Raw genomic sequence first — 20,750 nt, 5'->3', positions numbered from 1 at the left:
GAATCATTTAATGATCTAATAGCTATATGAGATAAATCAATTGGATGACTTTGCACTCAGTTCTTTCCATTCATTTGGAGAAAGAAACCAAAACTGTTTATAGATTTCTATAGATAATATTTACTATCATTATATATCATTCAAGAAGTTAAACGATTCACACAACTTTTCAAGTATTGTTAAATGAACTGATTATAAATGTATATATAGATTATATGTGTGTTTGTGAGTACATCTGATCATTTGTTTCGAAACTTAATGATCCAACCATTCACTACACATGTGTGTCTACTCACACAGCGACATATCAAAACCGCACTTTTTATAGATAAAGTAACAGCCGATTCTGAACACACACTCAACACACACACACACACACACACACACTCGCAGAACGATAATCGAGCAAAGTTGTTGTCAACAAGTTTACGAGGCGAAGCGAGTGTGGAGAGTCTCAACTGACTGAATTAGCCACCTCCCCCGCCCAAATCGGCCAACAAACAAGAAGCCAGGCCATAACCATGTGCGAGTTTCTTCTTTTGCTTTTTAAGCATATCTTAATTTCGAGTTATCGTTCGCTGGGTGTATTTAGTTTTCGTTTTGTATTCGCATTCGCATTCGTATATTCTCATTCGTGTTTGCGCTTTTGTTGTACGAGTATTTTAATATTTTATTTATATTTGTTGTGACGTGCCGTGAGTAATAACTATAGATATCGCCGTATGCTCGAAAATATATACATACATACATATGTATGTATAGAAGTATATAGTAGTGTGTAGGTTTCCATACCTGTATAAAACGTGTAGAAACCCGTATACAATTTTTTTTGGCACTGTGGCGCTTTATAGCACGCACAACTCGGCCGAGACGCCAAAATAGTCAAGGAAATCGCGCTTAAGCGCTCTTTTAATTATACTATATACTATATACAAGCGACATTTGTATGCACAGAACTGATGATGATGATGATCAGTCACTACTAAAAAACTTGTTGAGGTTACCGTTGGATCGCTTCATTTAAGGTCTTTGCATGGCTAATGATCGGTTGCGCTTTTGAATTTTAATTCTCTTTTAAATGGGTTGCGCGTTCTTTCAATTGTAACCGCATTTGATTAAACAATTCATTCAATTGTTTAGCACATACAGCATATTTAAAACTCTCATATTTGCAAGATTACAAGATTTATTTCAGCAAAAAGCTACTATAAAAATATAAATCAACTTCAATAGTTTCAGCCATTTACTATACATACAATAAAAGTCACAACTTTTCGATAAGGTTCACGTCGCCAGCATTATTAATTGCCAGAGTTGTTTTTAATTGTTTACACACACACAGAACACACATGTAAAACACATGGATATTTAAAAGTTTATAAATATTCGTAAGTACGAGAAAATATTTAGACGATTACTTGAAAATATATTCAATTTTCCGCCTGCCAAGAGCTGAAAAACTACTGAAAGCAATAAATTTTATGACCCAAGCGCCTTTCATTCATTCGCTACAAAGCAGATAAAACTTTATAATAATAAATACAAATGAATACACACAGACACACTCGGAGTGACTGAATGTTGTGCTTTTTGTTAAGAATGAATTCATCGTATATACAACAAACATATACACATATATACATACGTATGTGTATGTATCTAGATAGCAAGCTAAATAAGTATCTGGCAGGCCATATGCAGTTGGTATCTGCTAGTAGAATTTTATTTATCGTCTCACCAATCAGGCAGACAAACATATGTACATATATATAGAAAAGGCAATAAAAAAATGTTGTTGAAAACGTTGCTTGCTGTGCAATTCAATTGACCAAAAATGAGTATCAGATACTTGGCTTAAGCCTGTATCTTGTATCTCAATCTCTATCTGTCCCCCAAAGACAACCGATAGTCGCGACTTGTCCAATGAAACAACCAAAAAAAAACGAAAAAAAGCAAATCAATATGAAAGTATTAAAGCCAGACAAACTGATAGCGCGACCCAACTGACTGACTGACTGACAATCTGACAGTATTAACTTGTTTTTTTCATTGTATGTCTAACATGCATACATCCACAGCCCCACCACGCGTTGTTCAAGTAAGTATATATACATACATATATGGTTATATACATATATACATAGACCCTCCCTATACACCTATGAATGCCTCGCTTAAAGTATTTGTGTGCCGGCTTATCATTATTAAATACAAATTTAAATTACATATAACTTATCAGCGTGTTTTCTTTCGATCGTTGTTGTTATTGCCTCCTCTATATATAAATATATATATACATACATTTTTGCGGCCGCTTCTTTCACCTCTTCTTTTCAATTTTGTATTCACAATTCCATACATGAGTATGTTTGTATGAAGAGCTCTTCTATTCATGTATTTGTCGACAATTTTGCCTGCCTTTTTTTCTTAAGTTTGAACAATTTATTCTCAATACTTATATTTTTTGTTCTGTCTACCGCCCGACGAAAACTTTGTAATCTTCGTTTAAAATCAGGTAATCTGTAAAAGTATTTGCAGCAGCTAAAAGCACATTTGTTTGTCGTTTTGTTGCTCTTCAATAATAAAATCTATTACTATTACAAAGCAAATACATAATCGGATTTTAGCACATGCACAGTCCCTGTTTGATCTCAGCTTCAAACTGATTATAAAATTGATTTCAAATCTAGTCGAAAGTCATATTTTTAGATTTTCTTTTCTACATTTCGGATGAACTGAAAAATATTTGAATAATCAAGTTTCTGTATTATTTATTTGTATCTTTACATTCATTTAAAATGATGATTCATAGTGATTTTAACAATTGTTTATATTTATTGTTTTCTTCATTAATAAATTATGAATGATCATCAAATTAAATTCCATTCTATCTATAGATAGATATCCACAAACAGTTTTCTCCAAATTAATATTGAATAAACCTATTAAGCATGACTGTTGCTTTTACCATAGATAAAATTGCATACAAGTCATTCACAACATTATCGAGAGTTATCTTCCAATTAATTGAAAGATTATGGAATTCAATATAAAAAAGATACAGTTATCAGAAGGCATTCTTTGAAACAATAAACAGCCTGACTATTGACTTTTAGTATAGATAATACAATACATTCACAATTAGATTTTAAAGTATTATTCAAATTTTTGGTAAGCCTCTGGCAACCAAAGTCTCAGCTGATTTGCATGTTGTGAAAAAAGTACATAAGCTTCAATATATATATATTGAAATACAGATCTTATTGAAATTGTAGTGTTATCAATTTTGTTAGTTCGAAATGCTGCTTCGCTTTGTATATGCTTTGAATGTGCACAGTTCATATTAACCTGGAATTTATTTTTCTTTTATCAAACAAATATTTGCTCAACACTTTGGCATAGCATTAAAAGGTATGTGTGTCGGTATCGGTTAGATACATATTTACATATACAAATGTATATATGAAGCGAAAAACGAAAACAAGCCGCTAGCAATGAGAAACAAGTAAGAAAGTAACAGTTTTGCGTACTCGACCGTAAGATACCCGTCACTCTGTTTTAAAACTAACAAAACAATTCGGTATTGTTAAAATATACCAAAAAATGATAAACACAAACCGAAGGAATAATTTTTATATGGTATATGGAGTATTATTCTTAAAATATACTAAATACACTCTAAATTTTATAAATTATACCAACGGATATATTTTGGATTTCGAAATATTGTATTATTACTCAAATATACCGAATTAATATGCTGCAAAAATACTAAAAATACCAAAGGCTATATTTAGTATGTCGATAATCTGTAATATCAATAAAAAATGCACACTGCACATTTCCAATAAAAGCAAAACAGTGCGGTATTATTGTTAAAATATACCAAATTAATACACTCGAAAAATATTAAACATTAGCGGAAGGAGTTCCTAGTATGACAATAAATTGTATGGTATATAAACTATTATTCTTTAAATTCTTAAAATATACCGAAGGCAATATTTCGTACATATATATTATATAATACAGTGGAATCCGGTTATAACGACGTCGCTTATAGCGTCCGTCCGGTTTTTGTGACGAAAACTGGATGACTTGGTGGGTCCCCATACAAATTAAATTGATTAAAACATTAATTAGTTGTATTTTAAAAACCTATGGCAACCATAAAATAAACAAAAGGTTGGTGGTCTTCCGGATATACCGACGGTCCCTTGAAAGTCTCTATAACCGGATTCTACTGTATATGGTATACATTGTATTATTCCTAAAATATACCGAAATTATATACTGTAAAATACTGAAAATATATCGAATGGCATATTATGTATGTCGATATATTCTATGGTGTATGTTGTATACCAAATTAGTTTACTGTAAAATACTAAAAATATACCGAACGCTATATTTAGTATTTCGATGATCTATTACATTGAAAATATACCATAGAGTAAACATATAAAGCATCACAAAGTTATTATACCCTTTTACCCTATGGGTAGCGGATATGAAAAATAACATCTGGCTAGTTCTGGTTTGTATAATGTATTGAATCTTGATTTTTTGCTGCTGTTTGGCTACTGAGTCGGAGACTGAGATTGGGTTCCGGATGGGGCCGATATTGGTATCAAAAATTAAATTTTCTTTCCTTTGTGTATTGATTTGAAATTTGCATTAAAAAATTCTTAACTTGCTCGAACTGATTTGCTTTGATTTCGTGTTTGTTTGTGGATTTTTATTACAGCATATTTGCCGCAGACCGGACCGGTTTATTTGTATTTTTTATTATTGGTTGGTTACCAAATTCCATAATTTATAGATTTGAAGCTGGCAAACATTGAAAGTTTATTGAGAGAGCCGGCATTTGAAACTAGTTTTGTGATTTGTATTTGAATCGAATTGATATTTAAAATTAGAAAAGAAGTATTATGCACTCATTTATTTATTTATTTATTTGTTGTGTTTTTTTTGTGGGGGAACTTGAACAAGTTTTCACCGGCTTATCGGTAAAAGCTGAAAAGTGTAGGGGCTCTTGTGAAGTTGTGAATAATGTTTCGATGCTAATGAGGGCGTGCGCTTACTCATCGTTATGAAGGGAAAAGAAGCAGATGGAGCGGATGGAGGGAGACGATGGGGGCATGAGGGAGTTGGGTCAGCAGCCAATGAAAGGAGTGTATAAATAGGCACAACGCATGCTTTAAATATGTATGCGTATATGCCACAAAACAGCATCAACATCAGCAGTGGCAGTGGCAGTGGCTCAATATGATTTTAGATAAAAAAAAAAAAAAAAATAAATAAATAAAATCCCAAGTCTGGAACAGAGATGAAAATGGAGACGAGGCAACGAGTTCCAGTTCGAGTTTGAGCTCGAGTTCCAGTTCGTTTACGCAGCAGCAGAAGCAGAAGCAGACAAAGAGCAGCCTTTGTGCAAACACACAGAAATTCTAATACGATCGCATTAGAAAAAAAAACGAGCAGAGACAAAGTTGGGCAGACAGGCAACGACAATGGAGAGCGGGCGTAAGAGGCCTGTTGCCTGTCCTCTCAGTGAGTGAGTGCCAACTTCTTGTTTCCTTCTTCAATATTCCGGTTCTGGATGCAGATACTCGCAGGCAACGTTCAGATACAAAAAGAGCAAAGAGAGATATAGAGACAAACACACACACACACACTGACTCACGTGTACAACGAGTGACAGAATGAAATAGAGACTGAGTCCGAAACTGAGACAGAGCCAGAGACTTAATTAATGATCCCGAAAATGCTGACAGCAAATGTGAGCCGAGATTGTTTTGGAGACCATCAAGAGAACGCATGTTTTTGGGCGATGTTGAGAGTGTGGAAATACCAAACAGAAAACACAAAAAAAAAAAAAAACGAAATACAGGTGCGGATTAGGGTCAGTCAGCTATAAATTGTCAGATTGAAACTGAAAACAGTTAAGGACAAAGCAAGTCATATTTATGTTGTTCTTCTTTTTATTATTATACAAATCTATCTGCACTTTAAATGCTAATGTTTGCCTGCTTATTGTATTTACATATGAATTGCCCAGTTATTTTCATTATGATGCATTTATAAAGTTTCTACTTTGATTTCTTTCATGCATAATTAACTATTTCATTCAAACATAAATATCCTTTCCAACACATTAACAACTGGAGAATTTGTAATAGTTTCGAGTTTTCATTTCAATTCAAGGAAATATTATGAATTGACTATGCAACCAAGACTGTTGCTGCAGTTGGACGTAAAACAAGGTCAATGAATGGAATAATCTCAAGTAATTACTAAAGTTGTGGTTACGCTGAATCAGAAATTAAATTTGTATAGAGACTTCATGGAACGTTGATTCATCCATCTAAAGAAATGCGAGTAATAAAAAGCGTGCCCTGATATCAAACGCTAAATATAATGTAATATAATGGGGTATGGAATAATTTCAGATAACAAATGTTGAATTTAAGAAATATTGTGAAATAAAACTGAGCTGCTGAGTTCTTTCTAATTCAAGGGATATTCACTTTATGCAAAAATCATAAGTAATGGATAATTCGTATGACTTGAAAGCTTTGACAAGATTCAAGATACATCAAAGGGCAAAAGATACATTGGTATTCATAAAATGCTTATAAGACTTATGGACAACAACATGTGATATTCCAGCATCTTGCTTTGCCTAAAAATGTAAAAATCCAATACACACAGACACACACACGTGTATTTGTACAGATTCTATGGTAAACGAAGTTGTATTACAACTGGTTGCTGTAGTATTTGCTGTGTAGAAGTCGAGAGAACGAACAGCAAGCAAACGTATCGACAAGTTACACGAACAACAACAACAACAACGACAACAACAGCATCAAGAAGAAGAACGCCAGGAGCGACAGAAACGAACAACTAACGCAACGTGGAACCGGTTCAAACTCACTCTCTCGCACACACACACGTGCGCATACATATGTGTGTGTACAGAAATCCAAACAGAATGACCAAAAGCCAACAAGAAGACGAGACAACGCAGCAGCAGCAGCAGCAGCAGCAACAACAACGACAGCAGCAAGTAAAAGAAGTGCGAGAGCGGGCCATACAAAGTACACACAAACAAACAAGCATGCACATGTGATGCGTGTGTGTAGGTATGATGTATGTATGCGTTTGTAGTTTAAACATACGCCGAAGTACACAGAGAGCATGCGTTGGCAACATCTCTCATACATATAATCGGCTACCTTTTTTTTTCCTTCTTCGTTTAGTTCATTTTACGCGTTTTGCTTTTCATATTCTTGAACTTCAAAAAAATGAAGAAAAAAAGATCGAACAAAAAGCCACCATAAAATAAATAAAAAAGAAGGAAAAAAATCAACAACAGCAACGGCAACAACAGCAACAGCAGCAGCAACAATAACAATGGCGAAACGTTGTCGGCAGCCAAGCTGTCAGACAGCTACTGGTGTTAAACGTAGTACATACTATAGTATGTAGTAAAACAACAACAAATACACACTTTCACACACACAGAAACACTCGCATAGCGCAGTCTTGCTTGTATGTATTATAACCCGCAGGCTGGCGCGCACAACGCTGCGTATACGCGACGTTGCTTATCGATGTTTTTTTTTTTCTTTTTGCTGTTTTGTGTTTTTGTTTTCACTGCTTCTTCTTGTAGTTGTTGCCATCCGCATATATTGCAGCTAATGCTCAAGAGTGCTCCGATCTTGTGATGATTGTTCATGCGATCTCTGCAGTCTTCCAGCCCCCAAGTGCCGCCGGTGGCAACGATGCCAAGCGATCTTTTTGGTTTCGTTTTAGCGCAGACATTACAAATGAAATTCATTCCAAGTGATGCCCCGAAACTGTGAGCGCCGAACCATGAAATACTCTAAGGCTCAAATAATCACATTTGAACAAAATTAACACAAATAAATTAAATGTTGAATAGAAAATTGCGAATCAAATGAATTTGCAATCTATAATTTATCCCAACGCTTGATGTTTATTTCTCATTATATAATATTTCAATGTAAATACGATATATTGATCATCATTTTCAAACTAAAATCTCTTAAAAATAGTTAAAAATAAATATTTAAAGCCTTTTTAAAAGCTAGCAAAAGAGTAATGTTAAAAGGCAGTATTCAAAATCATGATCATAAGTGAATTCAGTATATTTTCAAACTAAAATCTTTAGACAAAAATATTTTTAATTCATTTCTTAATTTAAAGAGTTGAACTCGAAATCGCGAAAAGCGTTATAAAGATTTTAACTAATTTAGCAAAAATAAAAAGTCAAAAGACAAATTAATTTCTGAGGAGAAAACATAAAGTAATTTGAATTTTTAAAAGAATATAATATATATATTATATTAAAAAATGATTAAGTTGTTATTAGTTGTTATTAGTTAAAGATCCTCGTTTAGTTTCTTCTAATGAAAAATCAAGTTGCAAGTTTTGTTTTATATCTATTATACCCCAATCCTTTGAGTTGCCTAAGAATGCATCATTTAGTTGATTTACTGTCTGCTGTTGCTGTCTGTTCTTTCGCCTCTTCTTCGCATCAATCTCCGCAGTTTTCGTCGACATTGTTGTTGTTTTTGTTGCCGATGTTGTTGCTGCTGCTGTTGGCCATATGATGCCATGGGCATTTGGACACGAACATGGAGTTTTCATAGCCACTACAAAGCCCATACAATACTCATTTAAGACCATTACAAATGCTTTTCTTTTCATTTTGTGTTTATATTTCAGATCTTGGCATCGCTTTTTTTTCCTTCCTCCATCTCCTTCTGCCCGTTTTTTCTTCTTCTTCGTCGGTGTCTTTCTGGGCTGGCAAGTTTTGTTTGAGCATTTAATGCCCTACATGATCTTGTTTTACCTCGGATTTAGGCAATTTCAAGTTTTTTCTGTTTTTATTTTTTTTGGTTTTTGATGGATTGATATTGAAGTTAGGCGTGTGTAAGTTTGTGTTTGTGCGGCTTTTAAACTTTAATGATCTTGAGTTGGCAATGTTAACAATAGCTCTAATGCAGCAGATTATGTACTCATGTATGAGTAAATATGTAAGCCTAAGAAGACAACTTCAAGGCTTTTACATGAATTGAGATTAGAAGTTAAATACTCATTTGCTTACACTACGGATGCATAGGCATGAATAATTATGTTGAAACGCTTTCAGATGCGGAAATAATTATGAAATATCTATAACAATTAGTTAGCAACATATTTTCAAAATAAATCCATATATCATCTGATATTTGGTATAAAAGAATCAATTTTCTTAAAAATAAAATACGTTTTCAATCATTTTTTGTAATAAATTGAAGATTCTTACATCTGCTTTTTTTAATCAATCATCTCACAAAACAATTTGCAAGAAAGATTCAAATCTTTTTTTTTTAAGTTTTCAAATTTTATATATGTTCATATGTATAAGAAATAATAACTTTCATTTATTTCTTTCAGTGCATTTGAGAAACTTGCAATTGACCAAAATACAAATAAAAAGAAAAACGCACTTGTCCTGCCATAAAAGGTTGCATACCAGAAAAAGAATGACGTGAAAAAAAACTAGAGAAACGTGCATCGTATAATAAAGGTTATGAAAACATTTTGCCACAAACTATAATCAGAACGAAAGAGTGAGTGAGAGAGTGAAAAGCATTAATAAAATACATTTATAAACAATCAACGTAGGCTCGAAGTTGGATTTTTTACTCCCTGAGTGTAAATAAATGTAAGCAAATATTGTGAATGTGTTTTATACATATTTATTTATTTATTATTATTTTTTTCATTTTTTCCATTCTCGTTTTTATTTCATTTTGATCGTTTTATTTTTTTTATTTTGTGCAACAACGATATCGGCGATTGCGCTGAGTGTCGCTGTCATGTCTGGCAATTGTTTTATGTGTTATCTGTGTATTTGTGTGTGTTAGTGTGTGCCAATTGTGTTTATGTGAAACAAACAGTTTTTTTTGCGGGCTTCATTAAAATTCCTAGAAACTCGACCACTGAGAATGTTCTCTAATTACAAACAATTTCAATGCAGCAGTCGCAGCGTTCGCAAGTGGAAAATTGTTGCTATTGTTTTTATTTTCATTTTTGTTTATTTGGATTTCATGTATTTCGTTTTTTTTTTTTTTTGCCAAACAAAAGCTGCACCCATACTCACACACACAAACATTGAATCGCAGAGACACAATTGTCACAAGGCAACAACAACAATAACAGAAAAGAGAGTCAATCAAAATAATTACAGCAACAACAACAAATAATTGGATTCCGAGCGAGTGAGACCAAAAACTCAAATAATAAATGTCAATTGAGCACGCGTTCAATTCTACGTAGCTACATTCATACAATACACACATCATTCGCATCGTTATCGACTCACTGTCATTGTTGTTGTAGTTGCTAAGTGCGTTTAGTAATTTGCTGGTAATTATCACTCACGCACAATCGAATGTAAATTAGGTAGCTAGCAACAAGAGTGAGAGAGCGGGACAAAGTTAAAGTTGCTGCAGTTGCAATTGCCGTCATAGTGAGTGAGAGTAGTGCTAATTATACAAGCACTTGCACACACGCATACACAGTTACATGAACAAGCGCAAAAAGTGAAAGAGTAGAGACAAAGATAGAGATGAGCGCGTGCAGTAGACTTACTCACAACATACGATTAATCATTTTCAATACGAGTATGCAAATTTATTCTTCTCTCACGCTGCGAGAACAAACTCACGCACGATGTTAGATCGTGACACAAGGAATCATCACAGAGAAGTGAGCAAGAAGTATTTGCACAGTGGTGTGTGGGTTGTCGAACAATGAACATCGCAGAGTGGCAGGAAATGCATTGGCTTGTATGACCTTTATTGCGTTTGTTCATAATGCTAATTGATTTCCTATTATAATTAATTATGAGCTCACAGTCTAAAATTGCACATTGAGAAAATCATTTGAAATTTTTCTAGTATAATTATTATGCTTCATTTCGGTAGCTGTTGCCAAAAACTAATCTCAAATTCAACCTTTTACATTTAACATACACATGTTTCTACACATTGTTTAGCTCGTTTTGTACGTTTCGTTTTATTGTCAGGTTGTCAAGCTTCTGTGGCTTTTGTTTTATGCACAATATTATGTGAAAATTGTAAGAGGAAAATATGATAATAGGAGGCAACAACAAAAGAGCACAAAAATTAGTATCGTCGCTATAATTTGTATGTTAATATTGTAGCAACCAACCCAACAACAAAACACAAAGCAGATGCACTATGGTCACTCTATTTTAGCCAGCATGAGTGAACAGGCGAGCGTGAGAGAGCAAGAGAGTATCACTATTTACGCGTGCCTATATAATACACGTGTCCCCCTGTCACTGTGTGAATGCGTATGCGTGTGTGTGTGAAGATGAATGAAGCGAACGAGCGCCGCAGTCGCTGCCGCTGTCGACGTAAGAGCAAGTGTAAGTTTGTGTATTTGTGTGAGTAAGAATATTTTCGCATGTTGAAAAACAAAGAATCAAGAAATTTTCCAATTGGCAAACACACATACAAGAACTTGGGGCGGCAGAGGCAGACGCAGAGAGCGAGAGAAACATTTCAGAGAGAGAGAGAGAGGTCTGTGAGTGAGTGAGAATTGCTCTTACCGTTTTGCTTATTGACGTAGGCGTCCGTCTACTGCTGCTGCTGGCTGCGTATATTTTTGTAAGTCAGTGTGTGTGTGTGTTTTTTTTTGTCACTCGTGTTATTATTTTTGCCCAGGGGCTGCTGCTGCTTGCGCTGTGGTTTTTGTTATGCAAAATGCCAAAGAATTATTTCTTTTCACACACACACACAACTACACTGATATATTATTTAACACAAACACTATTGAACCGAACGCACTGTAAAATATAACGTATATGTATATGTAAGTATGTGTTCAGTTTTAAAAGTTTATGATACAATTTGTATTTTTTCTTTTTATTTGTTTCGGCTGCGACGCGCTGCTCGCAGCTCGCGTAAACGGCAAACGACAACACGACTGCGACTAACGCAGCGACCACTTTACCGTGAAAAATTTTCATTCATTGAGGAAAATTGAAATGAGCAAACCGTACGAACGAACGAACAAGCGAGAGAGTAAAAAGAGCGAGAGAGCGAACGAATGCCGCCGATGACGACAACGACATCGACACGCAGCTCCACTGCATGTGTATGTGTGTGTTAGTAGCGCTCTTTAACAGTGTTGCCAACTCAGCAGCGGTTAACAACAACAATAAAGAAAGAAGTGAGACAAGCATTAAACATGCAATTTGTTTCAAAATTAAATATTGTTTCCTCGCCTCCACACACACACACTATCACACACAACATTCAATATCACAACATTTGATTACTGAACAAGCCCCCGCCACCACACGCATACACACACACACACAAATAAAAACGCACATAGCGCGAGAGCCTCTCATAGAAGCAGACGGCGCGTCGACGTTGGCAGCGGCAGCGGCACGTGTGTGTAGTGTATATTGCTGTGTGTGTGTGCGCGCGTGTATGTGTTTTGTCGTTGAATTTCTTAGCTCTCTCTCGCTCTCTCACACGCGCATTTCGTTTTTTTTTTGTACTAGCTCGATTCGATTTTCTTATTGTTGTTGTTATTGTTATTATTATAATTACTTATTAATTCAAATATTAGAAATTACCCACTGCATTTAATTGGCTCGTGGATTCTTGGTGTTGTTTTTATGCCCGCTATGAGGAGCGTTCTCACACATACAAATACATGCACACAACCGTAAATTACACTTTTTTGTTGTTACATTTTTCACTTGTTTTTCATGCTTTTTATTTTTTGTGCTTTTGTCGTCTTATTACTCTTGCGACTTGAAAGCTGATTTTCTTGTTGCTTATTTACACTGCATCTGCATATGTTTCTATGTATATATATACATATGTGTATGTGTGTGTTTTGAGTTGCCAAGTGTTTAGCACAAAATTAAATTGTTGCTAATTTTAACATACAAATGTATGTTCACACCACGAATGTCTCTAGCAAACTGAACAGCAATGGCAACTCTAAAGCCTTCGTCACGTTCAAAACACCAGCTTTATAAAAATACCAAAAACGCGTCAAAATATACCAGACTCTGACGACCGTTGCTGTATCCCTGAAAGTATTTTTTAGCTAATAATGATATACATTATTTTCAATTACATTTTTAGTTATTATTATAAATGATTTAGGAGTCCCTTGAACACTAAAATAATAATAGAATGCGCAACATTCTAAGCCTAAAAATAATTGAATGTTGGCAGGTGGCAACGCTGGCCGCAAGTGTTGAATTTATGCGGGCTATTTGAAATCAAATAAGTTAGTGTTAAAAACGTTTAAATTGTTTTATATATGATTATAATTTTGCTAAACTCATAGCGGATGCACATTTTATGTGTGTTTTGTGTCTTTGCAAATTTGTTAACCCCTTTAAATATATCCACTTGTTTTGCAATTCAAACGACAAAAATATGGTCAGCCTAAACTGTCGGATTTTAATAAGTGTGCCCGTTGATGAAAACCTTTTACGTAAAGCTTTGCAACAAAAGTTTTGTTCTTTCGAAATTTTTAACGTACCAATTTAAAAATATTTTTTTTATCCGAAATATGAAAAAAAAAATATTTTTTTCATTTTTAATTTTTTTGATTTTGCTAAAAGTATTTATAAGTAAGAAATGAGAACGATTTTCGTAAGTTTTGTACTTACCAAATTCTTTTTTTTGCATACATTACGTATTTATTTCATACTAATCATACATTTTTAAAAATGTCTGAAAATATTTTATTTGTATCTATTAATAAATAGATTTCGGTTTCGCAAGAAAATGAAAATATTAAGGAAGGAGACACATTTCGATTTAAAATCTATTCATAATCATGTTGTAATTATATGTACAAAATAACAGAATAATTCTTGATTTATAATAGTGATTAATTAAAAAAACACAGCTCTATAAATGTATAGTGAAGGCAATAAATAATTATTTGGTTAGTTGCTCTGTATGAAAACTGTTCTTCTTTTAAATAACTCTTTCTTTTAAATATTTATAGAATACATAATCTGTAAATATATGAAATATCCTCGTGCTAGAATATTGTTCAATGTTTCTTTAGTTTTTTTGCAAACTTTAGAATTTCGATCGAAAGACAAATATAATTGAACTTTTTTAAATTTAAACTGGTATTATTTAAGATTAAATACTCCTAAAATATTTATATTAAATTTTCAAAATGATAAATAAAAATATATAAAATATGTGTACTTCATAAGATTTACAAATATTATTCTGAAAAGTGTGAATATGAATGAAATATAACCCTTCTTAGTTGCTTAACATTTTATTTATTTTATTAAATAAATAAGCTGACATTGTGTTTAGTATAAAAAAAGGAAAATCCACCAGCTTGAGTATCACTCAATAACTATGTGTACTTGCATTTATATTTATATCCCTTAAAGCTTCATACACAAAGTGCTCAATCCAATACACTCGCAGCATCACAGCACACACACACACACACACACACACAAGGATCTGGCTCATATGCAGAGAGTAACCTGGTCCCATAATCATAAAAAAGATATAGAGGCATTCATCAAATTTGTGCAAAAGTTTAGAAATATTAAACCGCTTATGTGACCCACACACCTGCTGCCAGCGCAATGGGTTTTTTTCTCTGTTGTTCTTGTTGTTGTTGCTCTTTTTGCTACGACATAAATTACGCATACGTCATGTAAGCCGTGAGAAAATAAACAATTTTACACCTTGTGTTGTTGTTTTTTTTTGTTTTGTGTGCCATTTGCAGTATTTGTTGTAATGGTTATATGCTCCAACTTTTGACTTTTATGAGGACTAGACCAAGTGTTGGCCCATTCAAAAAGAAGCCATTAGGAATTTCGGTTGCCTCAACAATTTAATGAGTCGCAACGAAACAAATTGAGCGCAAGAAGTAAAGTTGTAAAATATGTCAAATTCATTTATTTGGGAAGAGGGAATTGGGAAATGAAACGTTTAAATAAAAAGTGGAGAAAATAATTCAATTAGCCCTTTTTCTAAATTTGCAATCTAATGCCAAAGAGCATTGCTAAAACAATGACACATAAGAAATTCAAGTACTTAAGAAGTTCATAGTTTGGCAATGAAAAACACTTTAGAAAACATTATCAACTCGTTAAAAGAAAGTTAACTTTTGGTAAACTATAAAAACAATGTACTTACAAAGTAATTTATAATATCAAAATTAATTATGACGAAACAATTTTTACACATAAATAAACGAAAAGAGTTGCTCAAAAAAAGTTATTATTCTATGAAAAGACAACTAATTGAATTTTAATGGGAAAGTAATTGCTTGATAAATTGAACCTATTTATTTAAGTGTCACAATTTGAAGCGAATTTGATTTGACAATTTATGTAAACCAACTAAAACGTGGACTAATTTACAACAGAAGTGAAAAACAAAGTTAGAAATACAAAATTTATCAAGATATTTTAAGGACAATTAAATAAACTAAGTGTGCTCTTTATTTTTAACAGAGGTGTTGTGGCAAAAAAAAAAGAAAAGTGAAAAAAATAATTTGATAAAAAAATAAATGTAAGAAGATTTGATCAAACTTATTCAACAAGGGCAAGAGCATAAATTGAGTTTACTTTTTTTTATATAATATTTATTTTCTAACTTAACTAAATGTGTTCCTTACTTTTAACAGTCGCCTTGTAATAAAAAAGAAACCAGGTATTGTAACAAAATGAAAACGTATGGAAAATTTTATGATAATTAAATTAAACAAATTCATTCAATAGAAAGGGCTGTGTATTTTTTGTTTGTATAAAATAATTCATTTTTAGAAGTGAAATTCGTAGGTAAAGTGGAATAAAATTTAATGATAATTAAATTTAACCAATTTATTTAATAGAAAGGGCCGTGTATTTTTTGTTTGTATAGAATTAATTAATTTTAGAAGTGAATTTTGTAGGTAAAGTCGAATAAACTAAATGTGTATTTTTTTTAAACAATGCGTTGTGAACAAGTAAGAAAGGCAATGAGATATCTGCTACCCATTTTAAATAAAACCAAATCAAATTATTTCATATAATATACCAAAAATATACTGAAATATGCAGAATGTCACATTCAGTATGTATATTTATTTATTTGGTATAGAGGTAAAAATATACCAGATTGTCACCCAAAGCAATAGGAGTAATTTGCTATAATTATCCGATCAAAACCAAATACTCAGAAATTTTTTTTATTCGTATATTTATTAGTGTATGTGACAATTAAAATATATGCCTGATATATATTATTGTAAGGGAACGTGATTTAATTTAAATTCTTAAAGTACAAAACTACTTAATTAACTAATAAATATGTTACTCAAAACCCAATTTAGAAGACATTGTGACAAAACTTCAGTATGCTAATCTCTTTGATTACAAAAATGAAATACTAAATAAATGGAACAAATTATTGATCGTCAAAATTGTATAAGAATTTAGTTTGTTTAGTACTCAAGTACAACTAATAAACTTTCCACACAAAAAAAAATGTATGTTTAATTAGTCAATATTCTTGATGTGAAAATGCAAACAATTTTGATAATACGTAAAACAAAAATAGATATATAAAAAAGAAAAACCCTTTTAAAATTGGTTAAATTAAATGTTAGTGACTTTGGATGGGTCTTGAATATAATAAAAAATATTTAAGAAGTGCTAAGAAACAAATAAATAAATAAAAACAGAATTTAACTATACGATAGAAGTGAAATGTTGGGTTAAAAATAGGTTAATTTCTTTCGGAAAAGCTAACAGTAGGCAAATATACAAATATATTACGTATATTATTTTAATATAAGCATATTTATATAGTAAATGATGAGAAATATATTCAGTATATTTAATATACTATATTTTAGCATATTTCTACAGCAATCGTTGCAACTGAATGTTGCTGCTCATTAAAACTGTAAATAATTCGAAAGGGGCCAAAAAAAAAACATAAAAAGATCGCAAAAGTGAATTGATGGCGAGTGTGGGAGAGGGAAGGGGAGAGGAGACGGTTCACGGTTGGTATTTAAAATCATAATCATAATTTGCAACACCTGTCATCAAGTTTTTATGCGTCTCGTTTACAACGGGAGCGACAATGTTTTTGCATAATTCTCATAAAAAGTAATTTGTAAAATTTCCAACAATAAAACATTTAGAATAAAAAGGCACCAAGTGCCAGCTGGCTTGAACCCCTTCCCCTCTCTGTTCCCCCTGTCTGCCACATAAGCTTCGTCTTCAGTCAACACATTTTTCGCATTTAGTTTGGCATAAAAAGCCGACATTAAAAACTAATATGCATTTAAGGCAACAACAAGCGAACGAGTCCCAAGACCGAGTTTATTGCATTGCTAATGGGGTCATATTCTAAATTCTGAATTCTGTATTCTGGAATTTGTTTTCTGGACTCGGGTTGCAGCGAATTACGACACAGATCTGCTTATTAGTTTAATGTGCTAATTTTATAGATTTAATGTGTGATACAAGCATTAACAACTGTGATTAGACTCAATCTCTCTTTCTCTTTCACTCTTTCAACAAATCTGTTTACGTCTGCAAAAAATACTAAAGAGCTAATTAACTTTTGTGAGGCTTTCAACCGATTACTTTTAATATATTAACAAAAGGGTTCAGTAAATTTTGTGAAATCTTTATGTATTTGAGAAATTGAAAGCGAAATTTACCAAGTCAAATATAATAAAAACATAATTATACTCAAGCATGCTTTTTATTCACACTTAATATTAATTACAACAAAATACTAATATGTTGAAGCAAGGTAATTTTGTTGGGGTTGTAAAAGAAATAATTTGCAGTATGCTCCTAAAGTGAATTTATATCTTATGAACAATTAACTGGAATTATAAAACAAAGGTGTTGGAATATCCCTATTCCAAGAAGTAAAATACTATTTCATAATTAGTATAAGTTTTATACAACTAAGCTGGTCACACTAGGACTTCCTCTTTCCATTTTAATCTTGATTTGAATTTGAATGTGTTACGGTTGACAAAATTAAATATTGAAAATAATTCAATATTAAATATATAAATATTTAGAAAAAACAAAAGGAATATGAAAACAATAACACTAATCAAATAACGATATTTATATATACATTGTGAATTAACACATAAAGATAATAATAACGAAAATTATAGAATTTTTTAGATGTAAAATATGTTTATTCATAATCAATAATATACATAATTAAAGAATCAAATAGCTATAGTTAAATATTTCGTTTCTATAATATATATTTCTATAATGTACATACATGTACCATATATACTTACATAATTATAATAAATTACATTTAAAGAAAAATAAATAAAAACAAAAGGAAATTATTGAACTTTAAGTTATTAAAATACTATCTTTGCGTATTACCTTTAATAAAATAATTAAAAAATTTATTTTAGAATGTTTTATATATATAATATATCATTTTTAAATACTTTAATTTACATAATTTTAAATATTTTCTCTGTTTATTAATTTGTATAATATTATATAATAAACGGCATTATTAAATGTTTTCAAACATGACATATTTTTAACCATAATCTTTTTTTTTATATATTCTTTATTTATTTACAATCTATCTATCTAAAGATAAAAAGTAAATTCTATGTTTAACCATAATCAGCAATCATTAAAATATGGGATATGTTGTGGTAATAATAATAAAGATAATTATTGTAGGTAAAATTGTAAAATATTTGTGATTATTAATCAGAGTTATGGAATGCTTTTAAGCTTAACATTTTTGCAGAAATTGAAGGTAAATTTTAAATTATTTAGTAATTGAAATTTAACGAAATTCACTTTTGAATTTGTATGAAATCAAGAAAAGAAAAATACACTTTGGAAGTACTCAAATGAACACAATAATTTGTGAAGTATAAATTGAAAGCAGTTGAAATTAGTATATTTATTTTAATTATTCAAAGGTGTAATAAAAAAGCTGCGTTGCAAGAATTGTTAATCCGTCTCTAATAAAAGAGTTTTTTTTTCGCCTCCAACGCAAATCGTTTCCGATCAACACTAATTAATTTTTAATTAACAATATTTAATTAAAATTGTGCATTCAGTTAGTGGTTAATTGCAATTTAGCGCCTCGTTCCTTAAGCGCTGAATTGACAAACATAATAAAATATATAATATAATATATTAAATGAAAAGTAAATTGAAATACTTGTGCCAACAAACTGCGCATCTGGTAGTAATTAAAGCGAGTTTAAACAAGTGAAAACTTTTGTGTTTTGCCAAACATGTTGAACAACACAAACATGCTTCTCTACATACATATATAGTAAATATATTTATGTGCATATGTGTTACACTCGCATGTTAATAAACATTTGCAACAATTAAAGGAGCAAAAAATGAACTTTCAATGACGTCGACAGAAACATTTGAGAAAAAAAAACGCAAACAAATAAATCATGTTGCCCAAATTTCATTAGATGTACACAATGTGTACATACTTTCCATACATACATGTGTATATACATACATTCACACATACATACATATATATAAACATTGGACTATGGGTAAATTTACCAGTTTTAGCGGCTTTATTTAATAACTCGCGAGCGACGGAAAATGTTTTAATGCGGTTTTTTTTTTACATATTCTCATATCATTATATCGAGAAGGTGGGTGTGGCACCACACCCGCCCACTTATTCTAGACTTACAAATGTTATTTTTATAAATTGAAGGATATAGCTTTGAAATCTTACAAAGGCATACAACATTTTAGATTGTTAAGAACTTACATTATTTAGTTGGAATAATTTTTTTTTACAAATTCTAACATATATATCTCTTTAGCAACAAATTTGGGGCACTACAACCAAACACATATTTTATAACTTTATCAATTATCTACCATATGACATTTAAATCATTCAATTACCTCAAAAGGTTCAAAAGTTATAATTTTCGAACGAAATAAGTCACTGCTCAACCACACTACATGTAAAGCTGCACTGTTAATAGAGAGCTTGCTTCCTAAGAAATCGAATTTTTTAAGACAGCGCAAAATCTAAATTAAGAACTAAATATTTCATAACATTTATATGGACACTCACTGTGATAAAGTGTAAAACTTCTTCCAACTCCATTCAAAGTTTGATTTTCTTACCAAAAATTAAACGTGAACACCAAATGCTAAATTTACAAATTTTAAGAAATATGTGAAAAAAATGAAAAAGATCATAGAATTAAGAGATAGTAAAAAACATAAGGCATGATCATTCAGTTGAAATTTCAATGTACTATATTACCTTTTGTTGTTAGAAATGTATTAATCTGAAAATGCCCTGCAAAACTATCATCTGATATGTTAAGACTGGTCTGTTAAGTTAACATTTCTGTTATGTAACTTAACATTTGTATTTATCCTTAATATAAAAATATTATAAATTTGCATTCTTCTGAAAAAAATGACTTTAACAGCCAACACATTATCACTGGTCTTTAAGTTAACATTTCTGTTATGTAACATTTGTTACTAACTAACACTTTTATCTATTCTTAATATTATATGTTAACATAAAAATATTATAAATTTACATCCTTGTGAAAAAAGCTGGCGAATATATTAAAACAGGCCTCTTAACTTAACATTTCTGTTATGT

At 31.5% G+C, this 20,750-nt stretch overlaps 1 protein-coding gene across 1 annotated transcript in view; it reads right to left on the bottom strand.

Moving 5' to 3' along the window:
- LOC132787254 (putative transcription factor capicua) overlaps positions 1-13,043 on the bottom strand; it is a 62,906-nt gene extending 49,863 nt beyond the window's left edge. Inside the window, 2 exon segments of the mRNA XM_060794186.1 lie at positions 11,657-11,893; positions 12,699-13,043. The gene's annotated coding sequence lies outside the window, so the exon portion shown is untranslated.
- Between the last annotated feature and the right edge of the window lie 7,707 nt (positions 13,044-20,750).

This window comes from Drosophila nasuta, chromosome 2R (genome assembly GCF_023558535.2).
Source record: "Drosophila nasuta strain 15112-1781.00 chromosome 2R, ASM2355853v1, whole genome shotgun sequence".
Classification (NCBI taxonomy): domain Eukaryota; kingdom Metazoa; phylum Arthropoda; class Insecta; order Diptera; family Drosophilidae; genus Drosophila; species Drosophila nasuta.
Note: the sequence above shows the minus strand (reverse complement) of the source record. Positions and strands in the feature narration are given on the sequence as shown.